This window comes from Ictidomys tridecemlineatus, unplaced genomic scaffold, assembly GCF_052094955.1.
Source record: "Ictidomys tridecemlineatus isolate mIctTri1 unplaced genomic scaffold, mIctTri1.hap1 Scaffold_58, whole genome shotgun sequence".
NCBI classification, from domain to species: domain Eukaryota; kingdom Metazoa; phylum Chordata; class Mammalia; order Rodentia; family Sciuridae; genus Ictidomys; species Ictidomys tridecemlineatus.
The window spans coordinates 1,083,741-1,097,269 of record NW_027523917.1 but is presented as its reverse complement, the minus strand read 5'-3'; positions in this window follow the sequence as shown (position 1 = coordinate 1,097,269).

Genomic DNA, 13,529 nt, shown 5'->3' with positions numbered 1-13,529 from the left:
TATTCATGGGTGACTTGAGGGGTGGACAGAGGGGTGGACAGAGGGTGGACGGAGGGTGGGTAGAAGATGGATGAGTGGGTAGATGGAGAATGGATGGATGGGGGAATGGGTCCTGATGGATGAGTGGATGAGGACAGATGGATTGATCTGTGGGTGGATGAATGGGTGTGTAGATGGACAGATTGATTAATGGATGAATGAGTGTGTGGGTGAGAGTATGGAGGGAGGGAAGAATAGGTGAGTGGGTGGAGGCAGGGAGGGGTCAGCAGCTGCCTGAAGAGATGGATGGATGAATCAATTGATGGATGAGTAGATGAATGGATGGATGGATGGTTGGATAGATGAATGGGTAGGTGAATGAGTAGATGGGTGGACAAATGGATGAGTAGGTGGATGAGTGTGTGGGTGGGTGGAAGTATGGCTGGCTGGATGGGTGTAGGGTGGGTGGGTGGAGGTATGGGTGGTTGAGTGGATGGATGGATGAGTGTGTGGGTGAGTGGATGAGTAGATGGGTGGATGTATGGATGGATGGATGGATGAGTGGGTGGGTGGAGGAATGGATGGATGGATGGATGGGTATAGGGTGGGTGGGTGGAGGTATGGATTGATGGGTGGATGGATGGATGAGTGTGTGGGTGAGTGAATGAGTAGATGGGTGGATGAATGGATGGATGGATGGATGAGTGTGTGGGTGGAGGTATGGATGGATGGGTGGGTGGGAGTAAGGATGAAGGTAAGAGTAGGTGGTGGCTGGAGGCAGGGAAGGTACACTGGCTGGATGGATCGATGGCCCAATGGATGGATGAACAGATGGATAGATAGGCTGGAGATGGGTGGACTAGAGTAGCCAAAGGCCACACTTGTTACTCTCCAGTAGTGGCAGTGAGAAGGAATAAACCCAAGAGCAGAGCACAGAGCAGAGGGGTTGTGGAGGCGTCACTGGATCTTAGACGTGGAAGAGGCTTCAAGGGCGTGTTGGTTCTCACTTTCCATTTTATAAGTTAGTAATAAATATTCCCTCTCACTTAGATCAAACTGCATGTGAATTCTATGCCAGAGTGGATTTCAGAGCAGAGCAGAGCAACTGGCTGTCCACCACAGCAGGGCCAGCATGACCCCATGGCTGGAGACCCACCCATCTCCCAGAAGACCCAGCTCCAGGGATGTTTGCCTGGGGGCTTTCTTTACCTGTCTGAGTTATCCTGACAAGCACTATGTCCTCTGATGCAATGCCTGCAGCTATGCAACCCTGACCATGATCGACGCTCCTGCCAAGCTGACCTGTCCCTCACAACATGCCCCTTGGGTAACCACGTGGGCTGAATTGCTGAGTCCACCCCATTTTTCAAATACTCCAGGATCATGGAGAGGACAGAAAATCATGGCATCATATAAACAGGGGGTGGGGACACTCGATCCCTCAGGAACTTCTCTCCCACTGACCCCAGCTCATTCCCTGCTCAGCCCTACGTGAGCCAACCTGATGGCATTTACTCTTTAGTCATTTGAAGAAGGACAGTCTCCAGGAGACAAGGAGGGGCACAGCTTCAGGTCTCTGGCATAGGGCCTGAGTGCAGAGCGATGGAACCACGCCCTCCCTCCCCCCACTGCCATCCCCTCCTGCCTCTTGCTCTGTCTCTGTTTCCTCCAGTGAGCTCATTCTCCAGCAGCCCCAGGGACCCCTCGGCAGCACAGCAAACAGACCTCAGGCAGAATTCCGGGGCATTGTAAGAAGGATCGTAAACAGCACAGATCGTCTGACCCACAGTCTCTGCTCAGCGAGTGTGTGCGTGTGTGTGCCTGAGGGCAACATGGTGTGCAAGTGTACCAGCACGTGAGGGCTCACACGGGCCATACAGCCTTACAATCCACCCTGATGCAGACCATGAAGTGCAGCATCGGTGCTGTTTCTGCAGGTGGCCGCAGCCCGGGGAATGGGTGCAGTGTGTGCATGGTGAGCACAGAGCCACTCTCTTCTGCCACTTGGTGCCTTTCTCCCTGGTGTGTCCTTCAGGCCACCTTCCCATTCACAAACTTGGCCTGCAGAGCTGTCACTGTGGAGCCATCAAACTAGGGTCAAGGGTCAGCCTCAGGACTGCCCCAGAGACCTCCAGGTACCTCTGTCTCTGCCCCCAGCAGAGACTGTGTCCCCCAGCTGTCCTGTGTCCCCCAGATGCATAATGACTGGGATTTGCTATAAAACGGCTCCTCAGGAAGGCTAGGGAAGGGGCAGAGCATCTCACTTTAATACCTGAGGCCATGCCATGAGGAATGAGAGATTTTGGGGAACAGGAAACATTTTCCCTGAGACAAACTAACAAATGACAGCATCCTCCTGGCATTCCAACGATCATGTGCTCAGGGAGGGGATGGCTGGTCTGGATTCACAGCCCAGCTCCTTGGCTCGGGTGGCTCTCCTGGGCTGGGAATCCTCACTGGTTCCTCAGACTCAGCTGGAGAAAATACTAACGTATGCTCTGCCACGGTTAAATATGTGGTGTTCCCAGAAGCCCACATGTGCAAACTGGAGGAAGAGACAAGCCTTCCCTGGTTATGAGTGTCTTAACCTAATTAGTGCATCAGTCCCCTGATGTGATTCTCTGGGTGTCAGTGGGGTGTGGCTGGAGGAAGTAGGTTCCTGAGGGCCTGCCTTTGGGGATTACAGTTTGTCATTGGTGACAGAGCTCTCTCTCTGCTTCCTGGATGCCAAGTCCTGAGCTGCTTTCCTCCTCCACAATCTTCTGCCTGATGTTCTACCTCACCTTGGACCTGCAGCAATGAAGTTGGCCAACCACGAACTGAGACCTCTGAAACTGTGAGACAACTTTTCTCCTCTAAAATTGCTCGTCAGGGCTTTTGGTTACAGCAATGCAAAAGCTGACTCAAAAAGCCTCTTGATTTTCTTTTCAAATATTCAGAAAATAGTGGGAGCAGGGCTTTCCCTCAACCCACTTAAACCAGTGCATGTAAGCCACTCTCTAAGGGCTGCTGGGGCAGGAAGACTGGCAGAGGAGGTTGCCAGGGAGCCAGGGAGCCATCTGAAGCCCCAGCACTGAGGTGTAGACATCACACTGGTCCCCACTGGCCCACCAAGGTGCCCCCAGGGAGCAGAGAGGCAAGCAGTGGTGTTGAAGGACTTTAGGTGGCTGATAGTGGGCATCTTCCCTGGGAAATAACAGCATCTTCTCTGCACAGCTCTGTGATAGTCCCTGCACCTGGACCACCACCCTGGAAATCTCATGAGTGGGACTCCAGTTCCAGGGTGTTTTGAGTACACAGAGAAGCCAGGCACTGTGCTAGTCGAGATCTAAGATGCCAGAATGAAATATGCCTCACAGAGAGTTAGGGAAGTCAGCATCTTCCCAAAATCAAACCAGAGAAGGATGAACTTACTGAATGTTGGAGAGATAAGGCTGGGCCAGAGGCTTATAACTTTGACCAAGAAAATATCGAGGACTTAATATACAGGGCTTGATAAATCCTGCCTCTGTCAGAACTGCTCTGTCTTAGAACACCGGGTTAATAGGAAGAGATGACAAGGGCTAGACTTGGTGTGACGTTTTTTTGGAACTCTGGTCTCCCGCTGTGGCAGGCACATCAGCACCCTGGAGAGCTCCATGAACACCTCCCACTTGATTTAGCAGGTCCTGCCACCCAGAAATACAATACAGACATTCTCAATACTCCAGAGAGAACAGGGGGTTCCAGGACTTAGCTACATGACAGAAACTCCCAGCAGGAATGAATCCTTGAAACCAACAGGGAGACGAACATTTCCAGACAGTGCCTCAAACTTGAGAACGAGATCTGAATATTGAGGACGGGAGGCCCAGCTGGATATACTGCAAAATCTCCATCATGAAGCCCTTGCAACAGATGCCAGATTCACCGGGCAGTGGTCCTCCCCCTTTACGGGTCACTTGCTCACAAACCAATGGCCCCAGACCCAATCCCAACCCTACGTGTGCCTGCATGTGTGTGCCTGCATGCACGTTTGTGTATGGAGATGTGTGTCTGTGGTTTGCAGCTCATTTTTAGACCTTTCCTTTTTTGGCTCTTTCTCTGGCTGGGAATTTCAAATGACTTGTGCTTGAGAAAACCTATACAGTGGAACATGTGGATTTTGTAGGGTGAGAACAAATAATGAATACTGATATATTTTGGTTTATTATTTTGACAGTTTCAAATTCCCATAGCACCCTTAAAGCCAAATCTTGCAAAAGTGTTTCTTCTATTGAAATGAACACAAGCCTGAGAAGCGCTTTTGCCTTGTACATTCTGTATTCCTCTGCTCAGACTCTTGGGCCACCAAGAGCTGTCCTGAGCCATTCTGTGCCTGGCTGTCCTTAGTACCTGGAGGTTATTTGGGGTGTACGGGACAGAGCCTCTGAACACTGAAGAGGGGTTTGTTCTCCCATAACGTTGTGATGAGCTGGATTTTCTCATCATTTGAGCAGGTATGAGAATAATATTGAACAATTAATGTTTTGTGAAAGCCCAGGTGACGAATGGACCCTGGTTGTTGTGCTACCATGGCACTAGGCAGCCCTTGACAGGTGCTGTGGTCATTTTCACCGTTATCAAGGGGTGGTAGAGAAAGTCTGGGATCTTTACGAGGGGCTTCACGAACTGCCGTGTCCATTTGCTTCTGTACACGTGTCAGTGAGAAGGAAGGACAAAGGATGACATTGTGGCTGTAAATCATGGCTGGGAGAGAATGATAGGGACAGAGAATCATCATGTGCACACACAGGAGGAAAATGGAGGAAATCTGTCCACCAGTTGATAAAAATGTGTCATGAGGCAAGAAGTCCCCAAATCACTCAGTGTCTCAGGTCTCAGAACTGCCTGACGGATTACTGGTTGGAAAATTTAGGTCAGGCAGGGCTCCGTTCATCACCCACAGCCACAGCAACGAAGGGGAAGAACCAAACACGGATCCCTCCTGGATGGGACAGTGTCCCTTGACCCCACCTGACCCCACACTGCCTCAGCAGGCACACCCAGGGGCAGTGCCTGCTGCCTTTTCAGCTGGCCACCATTTTGCCCACGAAGTCTGATGCTGTAACTCCCAGAGTCCCCTGGGCATGTGTGTTGGTCAGCTGTCCATCACTGTAAAAAAAAAGACCAGAGAGAAAATACTTAGGGGGAAAGGTTTACCTGGGCTTGGATTTCAGATTTCAGAGGTTCTGGTCATGGTGGCTGTGCCCATTGCTTCTGGGCTGTGGTGCGGCAGACAGCCATGGCAGGGAGGGTGTGTTGGAGCAGAGCTGCTCCCCTCATGGTGGCCAGCAAGCCAAAGAGAAGGGAAAGGGGCTGGGAAAAATGTCCCCTTCCAGGGCACACCCCAGGCTCTGCTTCCCTAATGAGGTCCTAAGCCTCCACTGCCCCCGAAGCACCAGCAGCTGGGGACCACACCTGCCCACGGGGGCCTGGGGGGACATTCCAGGTCCTCAATGGCCTCTGACTGAGTGAGGACTGGACAAGCAGCCTGCGAGAACCACAGAGGCCATGAGTGTCATCCCCCCGAGGCTGAGGGTCAGAGAGGTGAACTACAGCAGTGTGGAGCCCCTGGGTCAGCTGCTGGCTGGCCAAGTGTGCCCACCACTGACATCTCCTTGCCTCAAAAGGTGGCTGTGAGTCCCAGTTGGAATATTGAGAAGAACAGGCCACACTTGTCCTCCCCACTCATTTATTAAATCAGGGTCCCTCTGTTCCAGGCATCGGCCTCAGCTTCATGCACCAGTCCCCAGCACCCAGCCACATCCTCCAATGGTATGACATTGACATTGACATGCAAAATATACAGCATGTTAGAGGCTGGTAAAATTACAGATAAAAATAAAGCTGAGGCATGGTGAGGCTGGATTGCGGCTTTAAACAGGACCATCAGGGAAGGTCTGACTGAGGAGGTGAAATTGAGAAGAGACCTGAGGAGATGAGGAGTGCAGTTGCCAGCCCTCTGGTCAAAGTCGTTGGATATGATGGTTCATTTTAAACCCCTGCACTGCTCATCAAATTTTATCCTTGCAGAAACTTTTCAGGAAATTTCAAGAACTTTTCCTTCAAAAGAGAACGCAATAGCCTCTCTGTGTTAAAAGCAGTAAGGAATGAGCAGATCGGGCTGTAAACCCTGCAATTTATTATGCACCAGCTCAGGTAGGGACATAAATACACCCTGTTGCCTGCACACAGACGAAGCTCTGTGCACCAAAGTGTAGCGTGCGGAAGCCCAGGTCTCAGGAAGAAAGTCAAGGTGTCCACAATCTGCCTAGGAGCTGTGTGATCACAGCAGTCACTTAGAATGCCAGAGTCTCAGGCTCTCAGCACGATAGAGAACCTCTTCAGCTATGTTCTGCCTGCAGAGCAGCTACGGGCAAAGGAAGAGGACAGGCTCATACTCTGAAATCAGGCCCCCAAGCAGGAGGCTCTGGGCTGGGAAAGCTGTGGTCTCTGCACTTCAGAAGCATGTGAGAGGATCCCAGCAAAGGAGTGAGTGATGCCAAGAGGGACTTCCGGCTTGGACAGTGGTGGGTAACCCCACTGGAAGCCTCCTGCATGCCAACAGGTGGGGCTGGACTTCACGTCCGCCTTCCCAGAGTCCCATGAAGCCTTAAGAAGAGGACAGGAGAGCTTCACAGCACAAGTCCAGTGAGCAGAAGTGGAGGACCCTCTGGTCTCCAAGGTGTGCTATGTCCCAGGAGCTCTGGAGACTGGACCATAAGGGCTGTAGGTGACCTGTCACTTGAACCCTTGTGAAATTGGCACCCCTCAGGGAACAGTGAGCTAGGAGAGAAAATCCCACCCACCTCCAACCTCAGGGAACCAGGAAGTTGTCCTCCCAGTTCCTGGGAATAAAATGACAGGAGCCATGGAGAATGGGAAGCCCCTTGCCAAGTCGGGGTCACCGCCAGGCACACTGTGGGGCAAACACACATCCCCCAGGGACTCAGTCCTCCCCAGCCCCCCCCGTGACCTCCACAGGTTCTAAGAAACCCAAGGAATCCTGGAAGTAGTGAAGTCAAATAAAATACAGCAAGGGGGAGAGGAGCCAGCAAACAACCAGCAGATAGAAGCAGCCCAGGCCCAGACCCTGCCTGTGAAGGGACACGGCCCGTGTTCCCGTCTCCAGAAGCCGCTGCCTGTGTAGAGCAGGAAGGAGGTGACTCCAGCAGAAGACAGGTGGCCCTCACTCAGCACCCAGGGTGGAGCCGCTCGCCGACCAGACCTCGCTGTCAATGGGTGCCTTGAGTGGAGGTCGTCAATGAGGATTGGGGCCAGCAAGAGTGGACGAGAGGTCCCAGTTAATGGTCCACAGTACGCAGTGTGACTCAGACATGGGAAATAGGAAGAGAAGATTCAGAGGAGCAGGGGAGTGACATGAAGAGTCGCTGTGGTGACTTCTAGGAGAGCATGGAGGAGGGGAGGAGGGAGAGTGGAGACAGAACACAGGCAGGATGGCCGAGGAGGGCGTCTTGGAGCTCAGGACCGCAAGGGGTTACCAGACACCGAGGCCATGAATCCCAATCAAGATAAATAAAAACAAGTATCAAGGTGCCTCAGGGAACAGCCCTAAAATTCATGGGAAGAGAAGATTGTAAACGCATCCAGATTACTTAGGAGAAAATGTCTCACAGCAGTAGCGTGTGAACATGGTGAGAACGGAAACCAGAGGAAAGTGGTTCTGTTTTCAAAGAGACACACATGGTGACTCCAACTGTGGCACATCCTCCAGATCAGAGGGTCACAGCTGGCAGGACTTACCTCCTGAGAAAGCTGCACCCCCCGCCCCGGATATAGGTACCTGTTCCAGGAGGGAGGGGAACCACAGGACAGAGACATCCTGGGCTGGCCAGTGACCCTCAGCAAAGTGCTGTCCACACAAAGTAGCAAGGAACATTTAGTTCCAGAGCTCAGACATCTACAATGCTCTTAATTAATCACCACACAGGTGTTAAGAATGAAAGGACAATTCCAGACAGCTGTGTCAGGTCAAGAGCAGGTGGTGAGGACAACCTTGGGCCAGGCACAGGGCTTTGGAAGGTGAGAGATACCAGCCCCTTCTCTGGAGGACCAGGCCACAGATGGCTGCAGCGATGCAGCCCTCGCAGCCTCTGTGCACATGACCCCAGCCCTCACCTAGCCCCAGTCTGCTCTCCAGCGCACCCAGGGACCACCCTCCTGGCTTCCTGCCTGTACACCTCCACATCCCACCACAGTCTCCTAAGATCACCTGCAGCAAGGACCGCCACCTTCAAGGCCAACCCCCAGCTCCTCTGTCTGGCCTGTCGGTGGCTCTTCTATTCCTGACTCCTCATTCCAACCCCAACTTCAGCTTGTAGGGTTGGTCCCCAGCTGAGCGCCCCTCCCTACCTGTGCCTGAGCACACGCATGCCCACACCTGCACACTCCACATCCACATGCACCACGGTGTCCTCTGTCACGACCTCTCCCTGCCACCCAGACCTTAAGGGAGTTTGTTGCCCCATGAAGCTGGGTCCTCAGTGAAGCCTCCCTGCCCACCTTTTCCCTCTGCCTGTCTGGGTTGCTATGGACTGAAGAACTATGTTCCCAAGTCCCTGTGTCAAACCCTTTTTCTGGCTTCAAGGAATGTACCCTTGGCTGATTTGGCCCGTCACCCGCATTAGGAGTTCTCATGAAGACATCCTGTGTGGTCCTCTCAGTGACCACACATAATTGAGAAATTGACTTTTTTTGTAACTTGCAGAGGAAAGAAACTCGCATTCCAGGAGGATTTTTAAATATATAGAAACAACTTTGGAAGCATGTTCCATTCCCTTACAGTAGAATGGCAGTGGGAGACGTATCTGGTAGGTATTTGAAGCCCAGGTTCTGTGGTGATTTTCAAGTTCAGAGTTGGGTTGTTCTGCTCTCATTAATGAAGTTCCCCAGCACCGGGCTCTGCGGTGGCTGCTGTGCCCCATTAGGACAGATGCACCTGCTCCTGATTAAGGCATGGTCTGCCAGCCCCCTTCACTCAGGCGAGTCGATTAATGTGGCAGCGATGATTAAGACCACAGTGGCTCCAGTCACTGTCCCCTGCTCCCATAGCGAAGCAAGCTGGGGAAGGAGGCAGGGAGGGAGTGACATTCGACTGTCCCTGTAACTCAGGGGACTAGGTAGCCAGTCCCTCCAGAACCTCAAGTCACATTCTATATCACAATCTACCCTTTTCCAAGTAAGCCCCCATCTGGAGTGAAAAAGTAAGGTCCAAATCGTTTCTCCTGCACACAGGGGTAGGGATCCTCATCAGAGTACATGGATAGTGGCCCAGAAATTGTCATGGCTGTGTCCTGCATCCAGGTGCTTCATGGAAGATTCCTTCTGCACAGTGAAGACTCCGGAGCCCTCCTGTCTGGAGACACCAGCTCCCGGGGCAGGCACCAGGCACCGAGTGCACATTCCAGGCTGGTGCTCTGGAGAGGCCTCTCTGTGCTCAGGGATGTGCCTGGTCCCTCTGGTCTCCTCAGGGAGTCCAGGGGTGATGGTGGAACTGAAGTCCTCTCTGGCCACAAACTCCACTGCAGCCAGCCTAGCTGGCTCCATGGCCTCTCCCTGTTACCTTCGTGGCCTCTCCCTGCTGCCTCCTGTAGCATGCCCCTCCCTCCCCGTGGCCATGGCTTGCAGACCCCACCACTCCTCCCCCAAGCCCCCCAGCCCTGCACCTGGGCACCTGCTAGTGAACATCCAGACCCAGCTGGTGCCCCCAGAGCCCCCAGGAGAGCTGGCCTCTTAGCATGGGTGGCCTCTGGGATGCCCACACTGCCCCTGAGGGGCTGTGGTCCACAGCTCTGCCTCCAGGGTCCTCTTTCTTCACCCTTCCTGATCAGCTTGCAGGTCCCTTTCCAGAAAGCTGTCAATACTCACATCCATGAGACTGGCCACCGCCTTGGGGCCTCCTGTCTCATGCTCTGGAGGCTGAAGTCTAGGGTCAGGCCAGCAGGGTGGCCCCGGCAAGGCCCCGTCCTGGCTTTCAGAGGGTACCTTTCTGCTGTGTCCCACAGGAAGGGGAGGGAGCGAGCTGCTGGAGTCTTCCTAGAAAGGCTGATCTCGTCACATGGGCCTCACCCCCATGGCCTCGGCTAACCCCCATCTCCTCCAGAAGCCTATCTCCTAGGAGCTCAACATGGGGGGCCAGGGCTCCTGCAAAGGACATGAAAGGACACAGATGAAAGTCTACAGCACCCTGGGCACCCGGTGGCCCCTGGGGACAGATGCCACCCTCCCAGGACTTTCCTGTTCTGAATCTGTAGCCCCGTCCTGCTGACATAGCTCACAGCCCTCCCCTCTTCCTCTGTTGTCTACTGTAACCTTAGCCACAGATGGTGGCATCCGAAGGCCCACCACTCATTCTGAGGTCTGTAGTGAGCAGCAACATCTTGAACTGTGACAGGGAAGGGTTCACATAGTCCATTCATGTCCCCACTTGGACCTGGTGACTCTCACATCCAAGTGAGGACAACCCAGGCTGGCAGTTGTAGGCAGCCTGTGTGACTCCAGCCCCAGCCCTGTGCCCTTCTCCTGGGGAGGAGCACTTTGCCCCTGTCATCAGGGTGCCTGAGCACGCCCCATGGTGGCCACAGCACAGGGTGCTCAGGCCAGCCCTGCACCACCATCAGCCCCAGTGACACCAGCATCCTTGGGGAGAAACCTAAACATCCAGTAGGGAAGTTCCTGTGACTGAAGGGCATCCTGGCCTGGGCAGGGGGCACAGTCAAGCTGCCTGCCCATGCCCTCTTGGAGGACACACTGTCCCTCATGGCAACTCCTGTCAGGACACAGAAACTCAAGTTCACAGATGCAAAGACCAGGGCTAGGGGTGGCTGCTGGGGCCTGGTCTGTCCACTTCCAGCAGGGCCACTGCACTGCGTGCTGTGAGGGGACTTGCTGTGGCTGAAGCACACGTCTGTGTGTCTGCAATGGAAGAGGTCTTCACTCCAGCCCCGCTTGATTCCCCCACTGGAACCCCTAATGCACCTGCGGCTCCCTCTCTCCTGGACACGTGGGCTTTCCTACATTGGCTTCCATTCATTTAAAATCTAGGAAGTGGTGTAGGGAGGCAGGGTTGGGTTTTCAAGCCTGCAATGGCCTGAGAGCCTTTCACTGCAGCCCAGTGACCAGGAGCAATGGCAGGAGGGCCACCAAGGCCTCAGGTAGAGCCCATGGATGCTGCCTGAAGCTCTGCTCTGGTGCCAGCTCATGCGCCCTCCCCTCCTGCCTTTCTGGGGGTGGGAGGCATTTTAGGCTGGCTTTCTACCCCTGTCCTTCTGTGACCTTGGTGGGGAGGTGGCTTCTGAATGACATGCTCCCTGGGAGGACATGCCACCTTCAGTCTGAGATAGGGGCTTCGGTTGTCCTGCGAGAGAAGAAGAATGCAGAGGGTTCATCTGACTCAGTGTCTTTGAAACTCGGAGCCCAGCAACAACATCCACTCTGAATAATGCAGGGCTTCTAATTAATGCTGTTAATCTCGGAAATTCATGTGGCACCTTCCCAAGGAGACTGCTCAGTGTCCCACCTGGGGCTCAGATGGCCCGAGTCTGCATTCTGGCTCTGCTGTGCCCCGGTTGCGTGACCAGTAGCCACTTGAACTGTCAGACTCCAGCATCCTGGCTGGCACTGCCTGGTACTGATGAGGTAAAGGTCACCGGGAAACTCTGGCTCCTACCAGGCGTCCAGGGAGCCCTGGTCTGGCCTGCCATCTTACAGCTCCTGCCTGGGTGGCTCGGAGCCCATAGAGCAAGGGTGTGTGGTGGCCTCAGCCTGGCCCCTCCTGCATGTGTCTGTTCCCAGTTAGGAGAGACCATGGGCATTGAGAAAGGAGCTGGGTCCCCAGTGTCCCCTTCCAGTGCCTCATCCCAATAAGCAGGTGGGGGGGAGAGGGAACAAGGTTCCCATGGCCTGTTCCGCTCCATCACTGTCTGGGTCTGAGCCACGTGTCCACTGGCCCCACTCTTCCCTCTCCTTGCTGAGCCAGTCTGTCTGGGAGACTCGGGTGGCGTGCCCAGGGCCTTCAAGCCCTCTTCCCCAACGTGCAGTGTCCTCCCTCATACTCAGAGCTCAGAAGCCAGTCCAGCTGGTGTCTGCCACCAGGCCAGGGCAGCCCAGGTCAGGCACCTACTCAATCCCCCCTGAGCCCCTCAGCTTACAATGCCCCCACCCCCTGGCCCTGGGTGGCTGCCGACCACTCCCCCTCCCCCTGTGCCTTCTAAACACCCTCCTCTCTGCCCAGGGGCAGCACCTATAAAATGGGGGAGGAGTCCAGCCTCTCAGGCCTGGGAGAGGCCAGGATTCCTGCCACTGTGGTGGGAATCAGGGGACTCTCAGGACAGCTGGTCTCCCAGGGAGCACGGGGCTGGAGATGGTGGTGTCTGAAGAATTCAGGGACCAAGGCTGGTCTATTTGGCAGTGAAGTCAGAAGTGGATCCCAGGACAGTAGCAAAGATGAGGGGTCACTCCGGGGTGGCGAGGGGCAGTTATGGGAGACAGGCGGTTTCCCTCTTACCCAAGAAGGGTCCCTGGCTCCCTTCCCAGGACTGCAGATGGCAGGTTCTCTAGGCAGATGGACTTAGGGGAGGGCCATTTTGAAACCTTGTGAAGAGAGGGGACGGCCCGTGGGGGGAGCCACCCTGCACGCTCCTGGCAGTTGCAGAAGAGGGGACGTGGGAGGGCCAGAGAGGCACCTACGTAGTCACTCATTTTCTGTGACTCTGAGCTGCCATGTCACTTTTCTTTTCCTCAGTCCTTCTGTAGGGGGACTCATGTCCTGGCCAACTAGGAAGACGAAAGACCTGCCTTCTCCAGGGCTTGATGGCCACACAGCTCGCTACCTGTCCCCCTCTGTCCCTGGACAAGCTAGCTCGGTCTCTGGCTCTGAGGTTCTCTGTCCAGCGGAGGGTGGTGTGTACAGGAGGTCCCAGGGCTTCCTCGAGTCCTGACATCCCAGGACCCTCCCACTGGCCTTTCTGCCATCAGTGCTCACGGGAGCACTGGACCTCCCCAACATGAACTACAGGAGGCTGGGCCTACCTCAGCCTCCTCCTCAGCAAAATGGACTGTGGTCTGTTGCCACCATGTGCAGGTGGCTCTGTGTTCTCTGTGACAGGCCACCCCTCCCACAACAGCTGTCTCCCCTCCTCCTGACCACTGGAGCAGTGTTCCTGGGAAGGAGGGGAGCCTGGATGCAGCTGCCCTGACCAACCTCTTCACTGTCACCTCTGTCCTGAAGGGGCCCGGGCTCTCCCCCTCTGTACTATTGTACCCCTGTGACTCCTGTGACCCTAGGAATAGAACCCAGTGCAGTGGCCTGGCCCCTCTGAAGTACTGGCCATGAGGCTGGAAAGGAACCCAGGTGCTGGGCCCCAGTGGTGGCTTTGGGCCCTCAGGGCCTGTGTTGAGGTGGAGGCTCCGGCCGCCAGGAGCCCCTACCTGAGTTGACTCCCATACGTCGGCTTCCCTGTGTCCCTGGGTGTGCTGGCTCTTGTCTCCCCACAGATGCTGGTGAGGGC